Below are 21,236 nucleotides of genomic sequence, written 5' to 3' on the forward strand. Positions count from 1 at the left end.
CCATAAGCTGTACTTTGGCAATTTATATTCATTAAATAAAAGTTAATATTATATATATATATATATTATAGAATTATGGATAAAAAATGGAGTAGGAAGAAAGGCAGGAGTTTGGATGAGAGGGAAGGAGGGGGAGAAGAAGCATCATATTCCCAAAACCTTATTTATTAAATTCATGAAAGTGGAATTCCTTAAGCAAAAATAAATAAATTAATAAATAAATAACCTAGTCACGCACATGTGAGCTGCAGATGCCTTTACTTGCCTTATTAAGATGGCACTTTCTTCCTGCTAGTCACCAGTTGTCTTTGTGAGGGAATAGAGAGAAATCAGTGTGCTCTTCTGTCACAAGGTAAGGTGGGAAAACTGTCCCTTACTGTCCCACCAGGCTTGACTCAAAGTCAAAGCTGTCCACATGGTTCTCCCTTAGGTAATATCACAGGTGACACAGGATGTCACAGATAGAGCTCACCTAGCTCCAAGAAGATGATGTCTCCTCCAGATCCAGTTGTGAGAGTCCCCCATGGTGTCACGACCCACTGCTATGTATTTGTACTGTCCATGCTGCTCCACTGAGTCTTCCTACTTCCTGTAGGATTTCCACAGCAAACTTCTCTTAAACTCTGTCCTGGAAATGCAGTTACTTCACCTTCTTTCTGTTATCTTCCTGTGGTCAAAATCTGCCTTCTTATCTCTATTCAGCCATCTTGGATCTCCTGTTCTGCTGTATTAAGTTCAGAAGTAATCTCAAATGTATTATACCTGAAAAATCTTCAATGAATGAGGCATGAATTTGTGTCAGGCACTGTGACTGGCAAATTTTACTTATCTCATTGAATTTTCACTAACACTATATGTTTCCATTATCCCGATTTCTGATGAAGATGATGAAGATTACAAAGTGTCATTATATCGCTTGGAAGCACTCAAGATGTTATTAAGAAAACTGGAATTTGAATATAGGTATATCTGATATTGAAGTCCAGATTCTTAGCCAATAATATTTTGTTCATATGGTTAATGGGTTTTCATTTTATTGGAGTACACTCTGAAGATTCCCAAAGTGATTGCCTACTTGCTACCTGCATATTAACTTGCTACATTCTCACAATACTGCAATTAAAATAAATCCAACTGTAGAGTAAATGAAATGAGTCTATATGTGTCAATTATTAAGTAGGAACTATTAGCATGAGAAAGAACAGAGGTATTCAGACTATAGTTTAAAATATTAAATTGAATTAATTTATGAATGAAATATTCATGTGGATGTGTTTTAGGTTTTGCATTTTATACATAATTTTAAAATCAATTTTAGTTGCATGTTTATCTATAATATAGTGGTAGAATGTTATTTTTTAATATTTTACTTTTGTGTATAGTAACATAACCATTTTGATGGAAACATGAAAAATAGAAAAGTCAAAAGTAACCACTAGGGGCCAGTGCTGTTGCACAGTGGGTTAAAGCCCCGGCCTGCAGTGCTAGCATCCCTTAAGGGCACCAATTCAAGTCCTAGCTGCTCCATTTCCAATCCACCTCACTGCTAATGTGCCTGGGAAATCAAAGGAGGATGATTTGGAGTTTTCCTATTAGAGGAGAAGATTTAAGTAAGAGAGTAAGGTGACATCACTTCCTTAGTAATAGAACATAATAGAACTTAGAACACTGGTGTCCAGGCATCCATATTTCAAGTGAAAGTCACCATTCAGCTAACTTGGTCAGAGACAGTTTTAACAATAAGATATTCTCATGCTCAGCAGTACTTACAGAGGTTGTGGGCTCAGGAGGCCATGGGTTTTGATCTGTCTATAACTATTAGTTTAGGCCACCATCCCTCTCATGCCAGTTTCCATCTTGTAGTGGGATGACATAGCTGACAGGATGAGCTATGCTAGAAATGAGAATGAGCCAGCTCAGTCTCATGAAGACAGAGTCGTGTCATGCCACAGCAGAGTGAGCAGAAGGGACTGAAGAAGTGAATTATAGTTATGACAGGGGAAAATACTGGGAATTATAATGGGAAACAAGATATAATCTTCTTTGTTATTTTGTAATTATTCATTTGTTAAGCTCATATGCAGGTCTGATGTGGTTATTAAATGTGACTTCATTTTTTTAAAAATTATTAAAATTTTTAATGAAAATCTTAGCTGAATTTAATGTTCACCCAAAATAAACTTCAGAAATGTCAGTGTCTTATATAATGTCTCAATAAAAATAAAGCAGAGATATTGTGTGCCTTTATAGTCATAAAACATCAATCTTTAAGAATAACTCAAAATACAAGTATTTATATTATAATGTATAAAATTACTAATTAATTAATTTCATATTTGAATTGCAATTTTTGTGAATACCTTTTTATATGTCTATATATTTTCATATATAAAATGATATTCTAGCATACATTTTGATAGTAATTTATCTGAATAGAAGTTAGTTATTACATTATTTCTACCATTATGATTAAATATTGCATTATGAAACTTTAGTGTATTTTCTATTCTTTGAGAGAACTCTAATGAATTTCTAATGAATTATCAAAGCAGGTTGGTCTTTCAAAAATATGTATTTTTAGCAAGAAAATGTTGTAGTATCTTTTTACCCAGAATGCCAACATCCAAATTTGCCCTAAAAACATTTGAACTCCATTTCTTCACGGAGACCTATAAAGCACTTGAGATAATATTTAAACAAATCTTAATTCAACTGCTTCATTTCATATTTAATGTTTTCCAAGAAATTAACTGTCATTTGTGTTTATTCTCAATAGGCTTTCTAAATGATGACAGGAAACATTTTCAAACTGCATTTATCCAATTTGTAGGTCTTCAATATCAAATTTTGCAATGAAATGTCTCTTTTCTACCTCCTACCTTTCTTACTGGACAGTTTTTTAAACATTTTCCCTAACTGATTTTTCTTATCTTGATGTCCCATATTAGAAATTTTCTCGAAATTTAATGATATTCCAGATGAAAACTTAACTTATTTTTCTGACATGTGAAAGAGTAGAACAGAGGAGCTGCCAAAACATTCTGTTTCCAGCTTTATAATGTACTTCAGGTTTTGAATCAAACTATTTTCCAGACTGAAATTTCAAAATTTGAAAAGCCAATATATTCTTACTATAATTTATACCCTCTGTTACCATACTAAGCTTATTCATTTCTTTCTTTGTTTCTTTGTTTCTTTGTTTCTTTGTTTCTTTGTTTCTTTGTTTCTCTCTCTCTCTCTCTCTCTCTCTCTCTCTTTCTTTCTTTCTTTCTTTCTTTCTTTTTTTACAGGCAGAGTGGACAGTGAGAGAGAGACAGAGAGAAAGGTCTTCCTTTGCAGTTGGTTCACCCCCAATGGCTGCTGCAGCCGGCGGGCTGCATCTGGTGCACCGCGCTGATCTGAAGCCAGGAGCCAGGTGCTTCTCCTGGTCTCCCATGTGGGTGCAGGGCCCAAGCACTTGGGCCATCCTCCACTGCACTCCCGGGCCACAGCAGAGAGCTGGCCTGGAAGAGGGACAACCAGGACAGAATCCAGCGCTCCGATCAGTACTAGAACCCCATGTGCTGGTGCCGCAGGCCAAAGATTACCCTGTTGAGCCTCTGTGCCAGCCAGCTTATTCATTTCTACATTGAGATTTTGGTAAAAATTCCTTTTCTTTCTCATTCAGTAATTAGATTATCCACTTTGTTTTCTAGATCAAAAAGAAAAAAGATTTAAAATCAGAAAGTACTATAAAAGCCAAACAAAAATTTTCCTTTCCATATATAAAATACACACACACACATACACATATATATATATGTATATATATATATATGCTAGCATGTTTTTCTTTTAATTTTCTCCATAATATATTATCAATACTGCAATCATAATAGTTGTGCTCAATAAAATGATAATTAAATGAAACCTATTCCCTTTATTACATAGGATACTGTACAAGACAGATCTTCTCTCAGAAATAGTCTGTGCAATTGCAGAGCACAAAAACTAGAAATATCAACAATTATTTATAAATCAGAGTATCATCAAAATACAAAAAAGAGACAAACATTTTTGGAAAAAGTGGCTGAATACAAATAAGTCATATTTAAAATACTGTTTTGAAGGTTCCTTGAATAGTTTTTAAATTTATTCTATATTCCTAAATATCTATGTTTATTATGTTTTACATGGTCTATAACATAAAACTGTGGTTTTTCTTTGGTTGTTCCTATAAAAATAATCAAAATTGAAATAACACAAACATGCACTAATTTCTGTTTCTAAAATCACAATTGGTAATACGTATGGCCGGTTTCTAAAGTCATGAAAACATAGATTTGTGGTATCTGTTAAATTCCCAAAGAAACTGTCCAGAACAGAGTGACGTGTACTTTCGGGATAAAGAGAGGCAGCGAGAATTTAGGGAAATTTACTAGGTACAAGGTCTTCAGCCTCCTGAAGTTCCAGATCTGAATCTTTCCTTCTTGAAATGTTGCCAGCTGTCACCAGGTCCCACCCATTTTGAAAGCAAGGAAGACCATCGCTCAGAAGTGAAGACCCAGCATAGGCACTGATTATTGGTGGCTGCTGGTCTTCCGTGCGCATGCGCAGTGACTGCCCTCTGCAGGTGCGCGTGCACTTCCATTTAACCTCCTTGCTTGGCTACAGTCACTGTGAGTTAAGACTGTGGGAACAGGAAGCCTGTGTGCTGGGACGTTGAGGCCAGGGCTTGCTCCTATCCTGGGCTTGCCTCAGGTTTTCATGCTGGGAAAAGCCACTAGAAGGATCAGCCATGAAGGTCTTACCTCCCCATTGAAGGGGGCGAGTGTCTCTTGAGCTCCTCTGCTGGGTGAGAGACGGGGAATGGGATAAAACCACAGTCCAGGTACCTCTTCCCGACAAGGTAAGGCTGCCAATGCGAGTGAGGAAATCTGAGGGCAGCAGCTCCTGCTGCTCAGGAACAGTGGCTGAGTCCACCCTCCTGTGACCAGGAACACTGGGCTCCCAGCTCCCGCAGGCCCTCCTCCCCTGAGAGGGAGAAGCACCCAGGCCGCCTTTCAGAGCAGCAGAAGCAAAGCCTAAACCTCAGTCGGTGTCCAAGTTCATCATAATTCCCTGTATAGACTTCACTGACAGATAAGTGATTGAACAAAATTGACTGTTTCCCATAGTTTATTTTTAATGTATGTGTTTCATTTTATATACTGTATATACTGTGGGGAATTCATGTGGAGAGAAATAACTTAAGGTTCAGACTTCAGTGTCCAGAACTTAGGGTCCAGGACTTGTTTTTGAGTAAGGATTCAGGGAAGAACAGACAAAAATTAAAATGTTTAAATAAAATAAAAAATTATAAACGTGAAAATAAAATTTAAAATGGATAGGGTAAAGTTAAAAATTAAAATGGGTAAAATACTCTCTTTACATAGAATGTGTTTGTAATGCAATTTGTAAAGTGATTTTTTCCTAGTGATAGCTTCTATGTAACTTAAAGGGCAATAATATTGTACAATGGGGATTAAATTAGAGAGTGAATAATATTAAGGAACAAAAAAAAAATCATGCCACTCATACTAACTCAACATATAATCAAATTTACATTAAGCTTTCTGACTAAGTTACTGATAGGGTTTTATAGAAATAACCCAAGTTTGATCACACTGACAGGCCTAAGAGTCAAAGGGATCACACAAGCAAGATTAATGTCTGCTAATACTAACTGATTAAAAAAAAAGGGAGAGAAGGATACAACATGGGAAGGGGGAGACACAGCAGACTCATAGAATGACAGATGTCCTAAATAGCACTCTGGCCTCAGAATCAGCCCTTAAGGCAATTGGATCTGGCTGAAGAGTCTATAAGAGTATTTTAGGCATGGAAAGCCAAGACACGCCAGGGGAAAAAAAAATATGAAGAAGAAGAAGAAGACCTAAATGAAGGATCTCAGCGAGTGTGATCTCAGTGGAAAGAACGGGGCTATCAAAGTAAGAGGTGCCTTTCTCTGAAGAGAGGAGAGAACTTCCACTTTGACTATGGCCTTGTCAGAATGGGATCGAAGATGGAGAACCCTAAAGGCTTTCATAGCCTCGGCAGCTCATGGCTAGAGCCTAGGGAGATTACTGACGCCATAAACAAGAGTGTTAAATTGTTAAAACAACATCAGGAGTCACTGTGTACTTATGTCCCATGTGGTATCTGTTCTTAATAGGTTGTTGAAGGTGAAGTAATGATATAGCTAGTACTGAAACAATATTCTTATACTTTGTGGTTATGTGTGGGTGCAAACTGATGAAATCTTTACTTAGTGTATATACTGAAGCGATCTCCTGTATATAGATAATTGAAAATGAAAAAAAAAAAAACTTGGTTTTTTAAATTGGAAATTACATAGAAAAATAATCAATCTTTCTTATAAAAAATTATTTTGCAGAATCTCGGTCATTAATGTGATCTACACTGTTATTTAATGCTGTAACTAGTACTCCAACAGTATTTTTTTCACTTTGCATTGCTATGGGAGAGCAAACTGTTGAAATCTATATATATATATACTAAACTGATTTTCTATATATAAAGAGAATTGAAAATGAATCTTGATGGGAATGCAAGGGGAGAGTGAGTGGGAAAGGGGAGGGTTGGGGGGGGAGTTGTGGGGGGGGAAGCCTTTGTAATCCATAAGCTGTACTTTGGAAATTTATATTCACTAAATAAATAAAAAAAGAAAAGAAAATATTGAGGTTCAGGGAAGTTAACACCTTACTTAAAGTCACACAGTTCATAAATGGGGAAGCCAAGAATCAGTGTTGGGCTGGCTGTGACTAGAGTACGAAAGTGAGTAGTATTTTCAAGAATTTTGCAAACTAGTTGCTAAACATAGTCTCTTTAAAATTATATACTTTGTATAAAACTATTTTATATATTCACAAAATTTAATAAAGTATATAAAAACAAAGATAAAAAAGAAATAACCCAAGTTTAATATTTTTTAAATTCATTTTTGATTTGTAAGGCAGAGATAGAGAGACCAAGATATATCGCCCACCCGCTGGTGCACTAGCCAAATGCCTGCAACATCCAGTTATGAACTAGGCAAAAGCCAGAAACCAAAAGCTCAATCTGAGTCCCCCACAGCAGTGGCAGGGATTCAAGTACTTGGACCACAATCTGTCATTCAGGAAACAGAAAACAGAAGTGGACCCAGGATTTGAACCCAGGTGTTCTAACATGGGGTACAATTATACTAAGTCTTAGCCACTAAGCCAAATGCCCACCCTTAAAGATATTTTTAATAAAAACAAGATTTATGGGTGCTGAAAACTATTATTTGTAAAATATTTAAGTTCATTACAGGACATTCCATGAAATTATTATTAAGCAGTATGAATTTGTTAAATTCACTTTAATTCTAACAACAGAATTCTATGACTTGCATAACATATTATATATCTTATAAAGGATGGCAAATTGACTTCCCTAAACAAACACATTATAAAGTCAAAGTGAGAGAGTAAGGTAGGGGTGAGTGTGGCACAGTGAAGTAAGCCACCACTTGAGATACCCACAATAGTATTTGAGTGCTGACTTATGTTCTGGCAACCCGGCATCCAATCTGACCTTCAGCCAGCACACCCTGAAAAGGAGTAGATGATGGATCATTTGGGTTTCTGCCTCCCCATGTGAGTCACAGATAGACTCCCTAGCTCATGGGTCCTTGCTCCTGGCTGTGATTTTTCCAGCCCTGACAGTTCTTGAAATTTACGGAGTATAACAGTAGCAAGAAGATTTGTCTCTCTATTTCTTTTCTTTGTCTTTCTCTGCTTTTCAAGTAGCTGGAAATAAACAAGTAGTCTTTTTCAAAACATCAAAAAACATGTTTAAAATATAAAAGGAAAAATGAAAAAAACTTTGTCTTGCAAAGGGATTTAGTGTGAAAGTGTGATTAAAACACTGTGGTTAAAACACAAGAAATCGGTTCTATTAACAAGTACTTGTGGCTTTCCTCATAAAAATAATTAGTATTTCTGTACATTTAAGAATATAATACAAAAAATACAAGTATTTTTAAAGTTACAACTAGAATAATTTTAATTACAATAATAATTAACTAGAATAATCACTCAGTCACCTGAAATAACCTGAGAGGATTTTGAGTGGCCTTATTCTAAAACTTCAATATTGCTAAATGAACAACTTGGAATTCATTGTAAACATAAGACTGGTGCAAGAATATAAGACATTTTTACATATGCTGTAATTCTAAGAATACTTGCATATACTGCTTAGCAGTGCACATCAAGCACTGTCATAATGCTGTCTCAGAAATATCCTTTAGATTTAAATTGAATAAAAAAAGTCATATAAGGTAACGCTCAACCAAGGAGTTAATATAATTCCCAAGGTACCTTCCTCAGTGAGAGTGTCATTCCTAGTCTTTTTTGTTGATCCCGCTCTCTCCTGTGTCTTTACCTAAGTTCAGGTTAATACTATGTACCCCAAGATTATTGTAGTAATCTTTGAACTGTGTTCCTTGCAACCTTACCTTCTGAAATATTTTTTGAACTTTCAGATATTCTTTTTTTTTTTTTGACAGGCAGAGTGGACAGTGAGAGAGAGACAGAGAGAAAGGTCTTCCTTTGCCATTGGTTAACCCTCCAATGGCCACTGCGGCCAGCGTGCTGTGGCTGGTGCACCACATTGATCCGAAGGCAGGAGCCAGGTGCTTCCTCCTGGTTTCCCATGGGGTGGCCACCAGAGAGCTGGCCTGGAAGAGGGGCAACCGGGACAGAATCCAGAGCCCCAACCAGGACTAGAACCCAGTGTGCTGGCACCACAAGGTGGAGGATTAGCCTACTGAGCCACGGAGCTGGCCAGATATTCTTTTATATTTTCAAAAGTTTAGACATGATGATGTTACCAACAGGTTAAAACACAACTATGAGGGCCAGCATGTGGCACAGCAGATTAAGCTACTGCTTGTGATGCTGACAATTCACACTAGAGTGCTTGTTTAGGTCACCATTGTTCTGCTTCCAACACAGCCCCCTGCTTATGTACCTGAAAAGGCAGAGAATGATGGAACAAGTAGCTGGATCCCTGCCATCCATGTAGGAGACTCAGATGGATTCCCAGGCTAATGGCTTTTGCTGATCTCAGCCCTGACAATTGAGGTCCTTTGGGGAATGAACCAATAGATTAATGATCCCTTTGTTGTCTCTCCCTCACTTTGTCATTCTACCTTCCAAAAAATAAAATTGAAAAGCTTTAAAAAGACCAGTGCTGCAGCTCATTAGGCTAATCCTCTGCCTGCGGCACTGACACACTGGGTTCTAAGTCCCAGTTGGGGCACTGGATGCTGTCCCAGTTGCCCCTCTTCCAGTACAGCTCTCTGCTGTGGCCCAGGAGTGCAGTGGAGGATGGCCCAAGTGCTTGGGCCCTGCACCCCATGGGAGACCAGGAGAGGCACCTTGCTCCTGGCTTCGAATCAGCATGGTGTGCCGGTGAAAGTGGCCATTGGCGGGTGAACCAACAGAAAAGTGAGAGCTTTCTGTCTCTTTCTCTCACTGTCCACTCTTCCTGTCAAAAAATAAAAAAAAATAATAAAAATAATAAAAAAAATCTTTAAAAAAAACAACATGTTATTGCTATAATATATGTAACTAGGAATTTAAACCTTTATTTGAGTTTTTAAAATTTGTTACCATTGACTTATTCATGGTAATTTTATGATTCTTTCTATTTCTGTGGTATCAGCTATAATATCTCCCTCTATACCTGTAATTTTATGATTTTTCTCTATTTTTTAATCTATCTAAAGCTTATATATTATGCTTATCTTCTTTAAAAAACAGCTTTTGGTTCTGTTGTTCTTTTATAGTATTTTTTCTAGTTTCAAACTTACTCATATTTTGACTTCTATTACATCTCACCTCATTTCTGTGTAGGCTTTTTCTTGTTTTACTAAGTCCTAGGGATACATGCTCCAGTCATTTATTTTCAATCTTTCTAAATCTTTAATATAAGTACTTATTGTTACAAACTTTCCTCTTAGTATTGCCTTGGCAGTATCCCACAGGATTTGGTAGGATGCATTTTCATTGTATTTTTTTTTCAAGAGCATTTTATATCTTTTTAAATTCATTCAGGGACTCTGGCCATTCAGTAGCATGCTGCTTAATTTGTAAATATTCTATTGTTCTTATTGATTTCTAGTATTATTCCTCTGTGGTCTGAGAAGCTACAAGGAATTATTTCACTCTTTTAAATTTTAGTAAGACTTGATATGAGTCTTAAAATATGAATTGATAGTAAAAAAAATGCTCCCTGTACTGATGAAAAGAATGTATATTCTGCAGCTGTCAGATAAAACTATACCCAGTTACTTCTGTAACTACATCTGTAACTGATCCATTTGCTCAGTATGGTTAATCTTTTTCAATATCTTTTTTGAATTTCTGTCTGGCTTATCTATCCATTGATAACAGTATGGCATTGAAGTTTCCCACTATTACTGTATTGGAGTCCATCATTCCCTTTAGGTCTAATGATAGTTGCTGTATGTCTCTTGGTGGTGTTGTGCTAAGTGAATAGATGTCAATGATTACTATAACCTCTTGGGACTTAAACCTTTTTATCAGTATAAAATGTGCTTCTTAGTCTCTTTCTATAGTTCGTGACAATATAAGTTTTTGGTTTGATATGTTATTTTGATTTAATATGCTATTTTGATTTAATATGGGTATTGCTATTCTCACTCACTTTTGGTTTCCATTTGCCTGGTATATTGACTTCTGGCTTTCACTTTTAGTCTATCTGTTTCTTTACTTGTGAAGTTAGTTTCATGTAGTCAATGGAGAGTTGGGTATTTTTAATTTTAATCCACTAAGCCAACCAGTATGTATCTGACTGGAGAATTGAATCCACTTACATTGAAGTTTAGTATGTTTTGATAAGAACTACCAGCTCTCACTAAGCTGATTAGTTGCTGATTGTATCAGCACTGTTGGTGAATTTGGTAGTGTTGTGTGTCTATCGTTTACTTCTAATATAGGCTTCCCTTCAGAATTTCTTATAAGCCTCATCTAGTGGTGTAGAATTCTCTGTTATTGTATGTCTATGAAATAGTTGATTATGCCTCCATTTCTAAAGGATAGCTTTGCTGGATATAATATTCATGGTTCAGTGTTTTTTTTTTTTTTCTTTTCAAATATTGAATATATCACCCTAATCTCTTCTGGTCTTTATGGTTTCTATTGACAAACTTGCTTCTTTTCCTTTATATTAAATATGAAAAGCACATCACTTTCTGTTACTATATTTGGGATTCTCTCCTTTTCCTTTATGTTTCATAGTTTGAATAAAGTGTGTTCTGGACTTTTTTTTTTTTGCAGTGGGGTGGACTACATTGGGTCTTTTAGCTTCCTGAATCTAGATGACCATGTAAGTCTTAGGAAGAATTCAAGTAATTTTTTTCAGTATGTAAATATTGCTTTATTGCTTATGCTGTATTTTCCAATGAATATGCCTCTTTTAAAATAAGACACAGGAAAATACTTCCATGCAAGTTCTGTATTATTTTGAAGTCCCTATTTGTTAAAAATGTATTTATACTGCAGGACAGGAAATATTTAGAAAATCACAGGATCATTTTGCCCAAGCATAATTCCTGACACATCTTTTCAGTTTGACAATGCAATATGTACAATGGTACAATTAAAGAGTTACCAAACCCAATGTGTCTATCATGATACCATCACAACTGCAATATTTGCATTATAATAATACTGCTGAATTACAGAAACATGAATGAACTATACACATATATAACAGTCCTCAGATATTAACTATATGAAATCTAGTACTGTGTTCTGTTTCATTAAAGATAAGATATTTGGCATTTCAGTGTTTCTTGAATAGTTATGTGGCTAATCACAGAAGGCTGATGTTATATGATTCTGAGGACCATGTGAAGATACTGCTGATTATACACCTGAATCATACCATCCTGATCCATATAGCAGTGTCTGAATATATCTGTCAACCATCTCAGGACAGTGCAGCCTTGGATGAAGTCACAATGCTATCTGCCCCTGCCAATGTCTGGTTAATCATTCAACCGAGAGAATGTCATGGGACAGGTTAGAGAGCCTATAGTCCAAAAATAAAGTGCTCCTGTGTGGTTGTTGTTGTTGATTATCCAGAGGTATTTGTGATGTACTGCCATACACTGGTGAACTCCCTACAATTTCATTACAGGGCTCTTCTCTGTCGAACATCGTTATGAACAACCTGGCTCCACTCTCATTTCCTTTACTAAATTTAGTCAAAACTGGAGAACTCAGAGAAATTTACAAATATCTCATTTATTTGAAAATCAGAGAAATAGAGTGAGTGGAAAGAAGAGGGAGATGGAAAGAAGGACAGAAGGGAGAGAGAGAGAGATAGAGGAAGCAAGCACACACTTCCATCTACTGGTTTACTGGACAAGTTGCTGCAATGGCCTAGGTTGCACCAGAATGAAGTCAGAAGCCTGGGAATCCATCCATGTCTCCAATATTGATGGAGGGCCCCTAACATTGGGCCATATCTGGCTGTTTTCCTAAGTACATTCTCAGAAAGCTGGATCAGACATAGAGCAGCTGAAACTCAAACCACCATTCATAGGGATGCTCACACCATGGTGCTGGCCCAGTCTCCTGCCATTCTTCTGAGCAACAGCCACTGTGGCCATGCCAGGCAGCCTTACCACAGTGGGAATCAGTTCTTACCCTTTCAACATCTATTTTCCAAATTATGTTTAGCGGGGATAAATCTGATAAGCCACAAAGCCTGCCAGTAATGCACTTTTTTTTCTTTCATTTGAAAGGCTCTTTACATTGATAATATTACATTAACAAGCAACGTCTCTCCTCCATAATCCCATTTAAATTTCTCCTTGAGATTCCAGAAGTATCAGCATTGCTATCACCTTTGCTAATGGAACTACTGAATGATCTGAAAGCAAAAAATACATTGTTTTATTGGCAACATATCACTGTGACATCTTAATTAAACATAATTTCTAAAACATGCTAATATGGCCATTATGGCTTAACAATATTAACAGGGATTTGCTCAGTTATATTTTCAGTGGAAGACACCACTGGAAGACTCTAGTACTGTGGGAGAGCGCTGGGGCATGGAGGGTAAAGCCGCCTCCTGCAGTGCTGGTATCCCATTGGGCACTAGTTCAAGTCCTGATTGTTCTGCTTCTGAACCAGCTCTCTGCTATGGCCTGGGAAAGCAGTGGGAGATGTCTCCAGTCCTTGGGCCCCTGTACCCATGTGAGAGATCTGGAAAAGAATCCTGACTCCTGGATTTGGATTGGCACAGATTTGGCCATCATGGCCATCTGGGGAGTGAACCAGAGGATAGAAGACCTCCCTCCCTCCCTCCCTCCCTCCCTCTCACTCTCCCTCCCTCCCTCTCTCTGCCTCTACCTCTCTATAACTTTGCCTTTCAAATAAATAAATCTTTAAAATAAATAAATATATATATAAATATTTTAATGTGATGAATTTGTCATGTAGTAGTGTGAACAATGGATTTGCTTCTCTACATTCCTTGCATAATTGTACTAAAGCTTATGATAAAATTATGAATAGGACATTAATGTCTGTCACACTAAGCCATGTAAAATCAATATTGTTCCTTTGTGAGTCATGGTATTTAGACAAATTACATTAAATTGTATAAAAATGTCTTACAGTTTTTTTAATTACAAGGCAACAATGATACAGCATTTTAGATAGCTACTTAATGTGGTGCCATCTGCTTATACAGTTTCATAGTACATATGTGTTTTATAGGCATATGTTTCTGTGTGTGAACTTTGATGTTCAAAATATGGTGCCTTATATAATAATAGGATGCTTTATATGTATTTTTTCTCCTTAGTAAATTAATGAAAGGTCTGCAAAGTGATTTGCAGAAGGGATTGTTATCAGAAACAGAACCTGATTTTTAAAATACTGTTTCAAGTATTACATATGAATTTCTAAAGAAAAATTCATCTGTAGTTTATTTTTCAAGTCATAGACATTGAATTTTTCATTTCTCTTCACTCCTCTACTCCTTGGTTATTTTCCCCTAGAGGATAAGTCTGGGGAAATAGAAATGGAGGTGAAGAGGAATTTTCATGATCTCAGATACATTGGTACTTACCCCCATAAGACTTAAAGAAAACTTCCAAAGAACATGCATTTCATTGTATGTATGTGTATTAGACAGTAAATGCAAGACAACCAACTCAAGTTCCCTCTGTCAAAATACAGAATGCCAGAGGGCATTTTCCAGACTGAAATCATTCACTATTACCTTCTTTGCAGTGGCACCACATGAGTAAACCTATCACCAAGAATTCTATAATACCTAGAAGTGATGCACTCCCAACTGAGTAAACTCATAAACTGAAAAAATTTTAAAAAATAAACAACCATCTTTATTGTTCGTAATTCACATTTCAATCATGTTTATTTTATACTTTTTAATAATTGTATTGTATATTTTCTTGAATGCTTGAAACAACAGTTGAAATAAAATTTGTTGTCTTATTTTTATCAATTGTGACCATAACTTTTGGAGAATGTCCTAATTGGCTGCTCCCTAACCCTTACCATTGGCTGAAATGCCTGATTAATGCTGCAGGCCCTAAAAATCTGATGACATGATGCATTTAATGCCAGGTCTTCCAACACAGCTGCTTTGCTGCTTGGCTGAAAACCAAACAAGTCCCTGGCAACTGACTCCATCAGAATTAAAAAAAATTGGACAACTTGACCATTCTCTGCTCCCACTTCTCTGTTATTACTTATGTTTTTTTGCTAGAACTTTCTCTAGGGGATTAAAACAATGGGAAAAATAGAAAGTGATAAACAAAATTTCCCTTTATCATCCTACTTTGATGGTTACTCCTCCCAACAGCCTTCAAACACATTGAACCTCCTCCTTACTGCATTTCTTAGTGTTTCTACCATTGAAATACAAGCAACCATACTATATTGCTCTCTATTTACATTCTGAAAATTGATGAGGTTTACTTCCAGGATTTTTTAAGCAAATGAATGCTGATATTATAAGATAATGTATCTGCCAGTGTCACAGCTCACTAGGCTAATCCTCTGCCCATGGCACCGGCACCCCGGGTTCTAGTCCTGATTGGGGTGCTGGATTCTGTCCTGGTTGCTCCTCTTCTAGTCCAGCTGTCTGCTGTGGCCCGGGAGGGCAGTGGAGGATGGCCCAACTGCTTGGGCCCTGCACCCACATGGGAGACCAGGAGAAAGCACCTGGCTCCTGGCTTCAGATCAGCGCAGCATGCCAGCCATAGAGGCCATTTGGTAGGTGAACCAATGGAAGGAAGACCTTTCTCTCTGTCTCTCTCTCATTGTCTAACTCTGCCTGTCAAAAAAAATAAGATAATGTGTCAAGCTCTAAGGTTTAGTTTCACATATAATGTGAATCCCTCTCTCCCTGCTCTCTTGTTTACCACAAAAATACTCTTCAATCATTAGTACTTTTCAACCAGTCCAAGCTTGAACTTCCACTGTCCTGTTGGACTCACATACTCACAGCACAGGGCCTCCATGGTGAGAAAGGCACCCTGCCAGTAACTCACAGATGCACTCTGCAAGCTCAGGGAAGCAGCATGTACTTGCACTGTAATGATGCAATGATTTTCCTCAGTTACGAAAACCAGAATGTGTTGAAGAACATATGTGCTTCATTTTATTATTGTGTTCAGAACACACAATGGCATAGGAATTTGTCTCACATATGATAAAACTAAAGTTAAATAACTATTTGAAATACATGGCTCAGTGATTCCCCTACATTCTCATCCCCCAACAGACTGAAGAAATTATTTCTCTGCAAAAAACTTGTAAAGGAAGTATTCCTTTGAGTTTATTATATAATTTTTATTAATGGTTTCCTGCATCTTAACTTAGCAAATAGTAAATTAAGCCTATAATATTCAAAGCAGGATTTTGACATCTTTGATATGAATCTGCTAGGACAAGAGAAATTCCTTAAGAATGGTTTTAGTTAGCTTCTGAATGAGTTAGAAATATTAAGCAGTTTTCCATTCAATTTTTAATCATTATTCATTGAATGCCCACTATCCAGATATAAGTGTAAGTGAAAAGCATATGATGATGAATAATAATGGTAAGTAATTGATAATTATTAATACCTTCAGTCTACACTAAGTTTTTAGTGGCAGTCATAATTGAATGCAGAACCAACTATAGGAAATAGAACAAAAAATAATTGTCACTGGGCTTTTGTGTATTTAAAGAGTACATGTAAAACTTCAAGCATTATTTATAGTCCTATAGATGGATTAGATCTCTTTATTTCTATTGTATTTTTCATTTTTGTGCTTAGTTGGAAATTGCATAGAATTAATGAATTCTGAGACGAGAAACCAAGCCATTCTTATATTTCTTGAACTTATTGTTCTGGTGAATATTTCATTTTAGTGTTTATTTTTAAAAAATAATTATTTACTTGAAGGAGTTACAGAGAGAGATGGAGAGAGACAGAGAGGGAGACAGAAAGACAGATCAAGACATTGAAAGATATCTTCTATGCATTGATTCACTCCCCAGATGGCTATTGCCAGCTATGGTCCAGGCCAAAGCTGGGAGCCAGGAACTTCTAGCTCTGCCACATGGAGAGCAGGGCAAAGCACTTGGGCCATCTTCTGCTGATCTTCCCTGGCCATTAGTGGAGAGTTAGATTGGATGTCGAGTAAGCTGGTTCAACAATTGGTGCCCATATGGAATGCTGGCATCTCAGGCAGCAGCCTTACCCATGACACCATATTGCCAGCTCTTCATTTCACCACTTTGTATTTTAAATAATTATAAATCTATTAGACTTCTCCTGGAAATGTGTTTTAAAATGTCATGATAATGCCACCCTTCTCATGTATATTCTGATATACATATGTAGAGAGTCAAATAACATAAAATACACTGGCGCACTATAAATACATCTACTTCTCTATCACAATTGTCTATTTCTAATATGCTTTAAATAGGGCTTTATAAAGCTAAAATTTTTGTAATATTCTATTATAATCTTCCTTAGAAATATTAGAAATGAGAATTTAAACTAAATGCTTTTCATCATATGTGTCTCATGACATTTACCAACAAAAATTCCTCTATGGATTTCTCATGTTTCTCTCCCTGTTGAAATGAATTTGGTAAAGGAATTGCCTGAAACACTTAAATTAAAAGCCAGCAAATAACACAAGACATGTTATTTACATTTTATATATCTCTATCTCTATTTATATATTTATATAGAATTTATATAATATTTATATAAGGTGGAACTGAAAAATTCATGGGCACTTAGATCAAAATTGAAGTGACATTTTGAGGTTACACTGAAGTATTATACAATTACCTAGGAACCAACTGCTTCAACTTCTCATTTAAGGAATTTGATACTTTTGTGTCCCTAGAAGTAAACTATGAGACAATGTTTATATATTTGCTTTTTAATTCATCAAAACATGAAATAAGTTTCAAAAATAATATCACAAAAAGTGCTTACTTAAGCTACTTTCAAGTTTTAAGTTTTCACTCAAAGTATTTCCAAATCTTGAACCTTTTTCAAAAGTGTATTGAATTATAATAGGATTTTCAGATTTAAATAATATTTTCAACTTACAATATAATGACTTCTCAAACATTTGCAGCTTCAATGAAATTTAATGTACAGTTTAGTGAATTCTATTACTCTGTGTTTTGCAGCAACTAGTAAGCACTGTTGGCAGGGGCAACCACTGCACTTTAAGTAAATTGGTGGTTACTGTCTCCAGTTTGTCTTCAGGTAAACACCAGCTCCTCCATGTTCAACTTGCAATCGGCTTGGAGGAGAATCTATTGCAACCAAAGGGAAATGCTGCCAGTTGGGACACTTGTACACACTCAGCACAACTGTGAAAGGAGTGGGGCTGTGGCCAGCAGGTATTGCACATGCATGTCACCCAAGGATTTTGCAGAGGGAAAAATTCCCATTCCCCACGGACTTTCAGTCTGGCTGAGAGGCTCCATCTGCCAGGGTAGAATACATGAGACGTAGCTCCAGGAACTCCTCAGTCACTGTGTGGACAGAACAGGCTAGTGGGGCAGAGTGCACCCTCATGAAGTCCTTGACCATGGGAACCCTGGGTGCTGAGACTGTGAAAACACTGTGACTGCCTGGGAGGAAGCAAGGTGTAGCCTGGGTCTGGGCAAGCTCTGGATGCAGAGTCACACTCTCAGAACCCTTTGGTTGCCAGGGTAGACCCCTGTAGCAGGAATCATGCTCACAGAGAGGACTATGCAAATTAATGGTGTGGTTCATACAGAAGTGTAGATGAGTGTTGAAGACACTGGGGACAAACACCTGGGCATTACTCAGCTTGGAGGAAAGGAGGTGAGAGGCTGATCACACCAACACATGTGACCATCTTCTGCCCTGGAGATCTGTTCTAGGATGAAAACATAGCTGTACTCTGTGCCCAACCCTATGATGAGATGAAGGGGCTGTATCAGATTTGGAAGAATTTGGAAGGTTGTGTCCCTTAGGTGAGACTATTAGCAGTTAGAGCTGGGCCAGGAGAATTGGAAAAGGAGGCATTTGGCAAGGCCTTTACTTGTGTGGCAAACTCCATTGATTATTTAATAGACCATGGATAAGCAGGTTAATTAGCAAGATTTTAATTAACAAGTTCCAGGATTATTTTCCAACTATCCCAGGGGAACTGATCTCTTCATATTTATTCCCAAGGGTTTCCTATCCTGCTTAAATGAACCAACCAGATGAACTGAAATTCAGTTTTGTATTAGAACTGGAAAAACTGCAAGCAAATGCAGAAACACAGTGCTACTCCTTATGATAATAGGAAATATTCTTTGAGGTCCTTCTTGGTGTCAGTATGCTGGGTGCTCTGAAGGTAATTATTTATTTATTCTTTAAAACAGCTTTAGGAGTCAGATGCTATGTATCTTCATTTACAATTGAGGAAACTGAGCTACAGGGTTTTTAAGCAAAGCTCCCGTCATCTCACAAGCAAGAAGTCGATACATATCTCCTCTTAAAACTTAAAATAATTATGTACATATGATAAAATAAATATATGTATAAGTATACATATATACCTATAATATATATATATATATATATACACCTGCCAGCACTGTGGCTCAATAGGCTAATCCTCTGCCTAGTGGCGCCGGCACACCGGGTTCTAGTCCTGGTCGGGGTGCCAGATTCTGTCCCGGTTGCTCCTCTTCCAGTCCAGCTCTCTGCTGTGGCCCAGGAGTGCAGTGGAGGATGGCCCAAGTGCTTGTGCCCTGCACCCATATGGGAGACCAGGAAAAGCACCTGGCTCCTGTCTTCAGATCAGCGTGATGCACTGGCCGCAGCATGCTAGCCATGGTGGCCATTGGAGGGTGAACCAATGGCAAAAGGAAGACCTTTCTCTCTGTCTCTATCTCTCTCAATGTCCACTCTGCCTGTCAAAATAAAAAAATAAAAAAAAAACAAAAAACATATATATATATATACCTATATCACATTTTCCAAAAAAAAAAAATTGCATGCTTTCTTATCATACTGTCATTTAAAAAGGCAGTGTAAATCAATGTATTTACTTTCTTTTTCTTTTGGAACAGTAAAAACACCCAAAGGTTATTTTTTATTAACTTAGCACTAAGTTCTTAAAATTAGCTGAGAATTTGGAAATTCCAACTTTGCTATCACTGAGTTATTATGATTTATAGCATTATATTTCATGAAATTATAGCCTTTGAAAGATCTCCATTATTATCATTCCACTAGTTGAATACAATTGTATAAATATCCTTTAAATTTTATTTAATAATTTGTATTTAATTAGTTTATTGGAGAGACAAAGGCTCATCTACCAGCTGGTTCAATTTCCAAATTCCAACAAGACCCAAGCTGAAGTCAGGAGGTTGACACTCAATCCAGGTGGCAGGGACCCAGGGGCTTGAGCCATCACAGGCTCCCTCCCTAGGTGTGCATTAGCAGGAAGATGGAGTTGGGAGAGGAGTTATACTCCAAAACAGGTATTCTGATAAGGGATTTAGACATCACAGGTGACATCTTAACCACTTTACCAAGGGCTTCCACCTTCTTTTCTTTTTTTAACTTCTGTTTCTTTCATGGCTACAATGATACCTAGGAAATAGTATATCCTCAATGTACTAACTTTAAATTTTGCTTTTAGATACATTTATCTGGACTGTATTCCTAGAATGTATTCATGACAACAAATGAATTTTTCACATATTGATCTTTAAAAATTCATGAGAGGGAAAAAGAAAGGAAGTGGACAGAAGAAAAAATTAAAAGGGAGTCAGCTACAATCAAATTTGCAGTTATCACTGTATAAGGCTACTTAAGTTTCTTTGGAAGGAGAATGTTAACATGTAGAAATACAAATTTTGAAACATATGCACCCACAAGGAGTGGCTAATAGCTGCTTTCGACATTGCATTATCAAGTCATATAATTAAATAGCTAGCTAGTATTTATTTAACCCCTAATATGTAAACTGAGGAGGTTATATCTTCTACATTAAACAAAATGATCTCTCAGACAAAAAAAGACAGTCTGCTCATGAAGTTTCCTCTGAATTTTTAAAAAAAGATTTATTTATTTATTTATTTGAAAGAGTTACAGAGAAGCAGAGGCAGAGAGAGAAAGAGAGAGGTCTTCCATCTGCCCAGATGGCCATAATGGCTGGAGGTGTGCCAATCCTAAGCCAGGAGCCAAGGGCTTCTTTCAGTTCTCCCACAAGGGTGCAGGGTCTCAAAGACTTGGGTCATCTACTGCTTTCCCAGCCAAAGCAGAGAGCTGGATCAGAAGTGGAGCAGCTGTGATTTGAACCGGCACCCATATGGGATGTTGGCACTGCAGGTGGCAACTTTACCTGCCAGGCCACGATGCTGGCCCTGCCTTCTGATTTTTTTTCAAAGTACCTCTTTTGGAGATGTCCAAATGTCTCTCAAAATGGCCATTGCAATTTTAAGTTGTCCCTGGTGAAACTGTGCCAGAGGATAAATGCACACATTATAGTGGTGGTGGGAAACATGAAGGAAGCAGATGTTTCAGGTGGAAAACATGTGTTGTTAGCCTGAAAAAGCCCTATGGGAACTCAAAAATCTGTAAAGCTGGTGAACTTTCTATCT

This window comes from Lepus europaeus, chromosome Y (assembly GCF_033115175.1).
Source record: "Lepus europaeus isolate LE1 chromosome Y, mLepTim1.pri, whole genome shotgun sequence".
Classification (NCBI taxonomy): domain Eukaryota; kingdom Metazoa; phylum Chordata; class Mammalia; order Lagomorpha; family Leporidae; genus Lepus; species Lepus europaeus.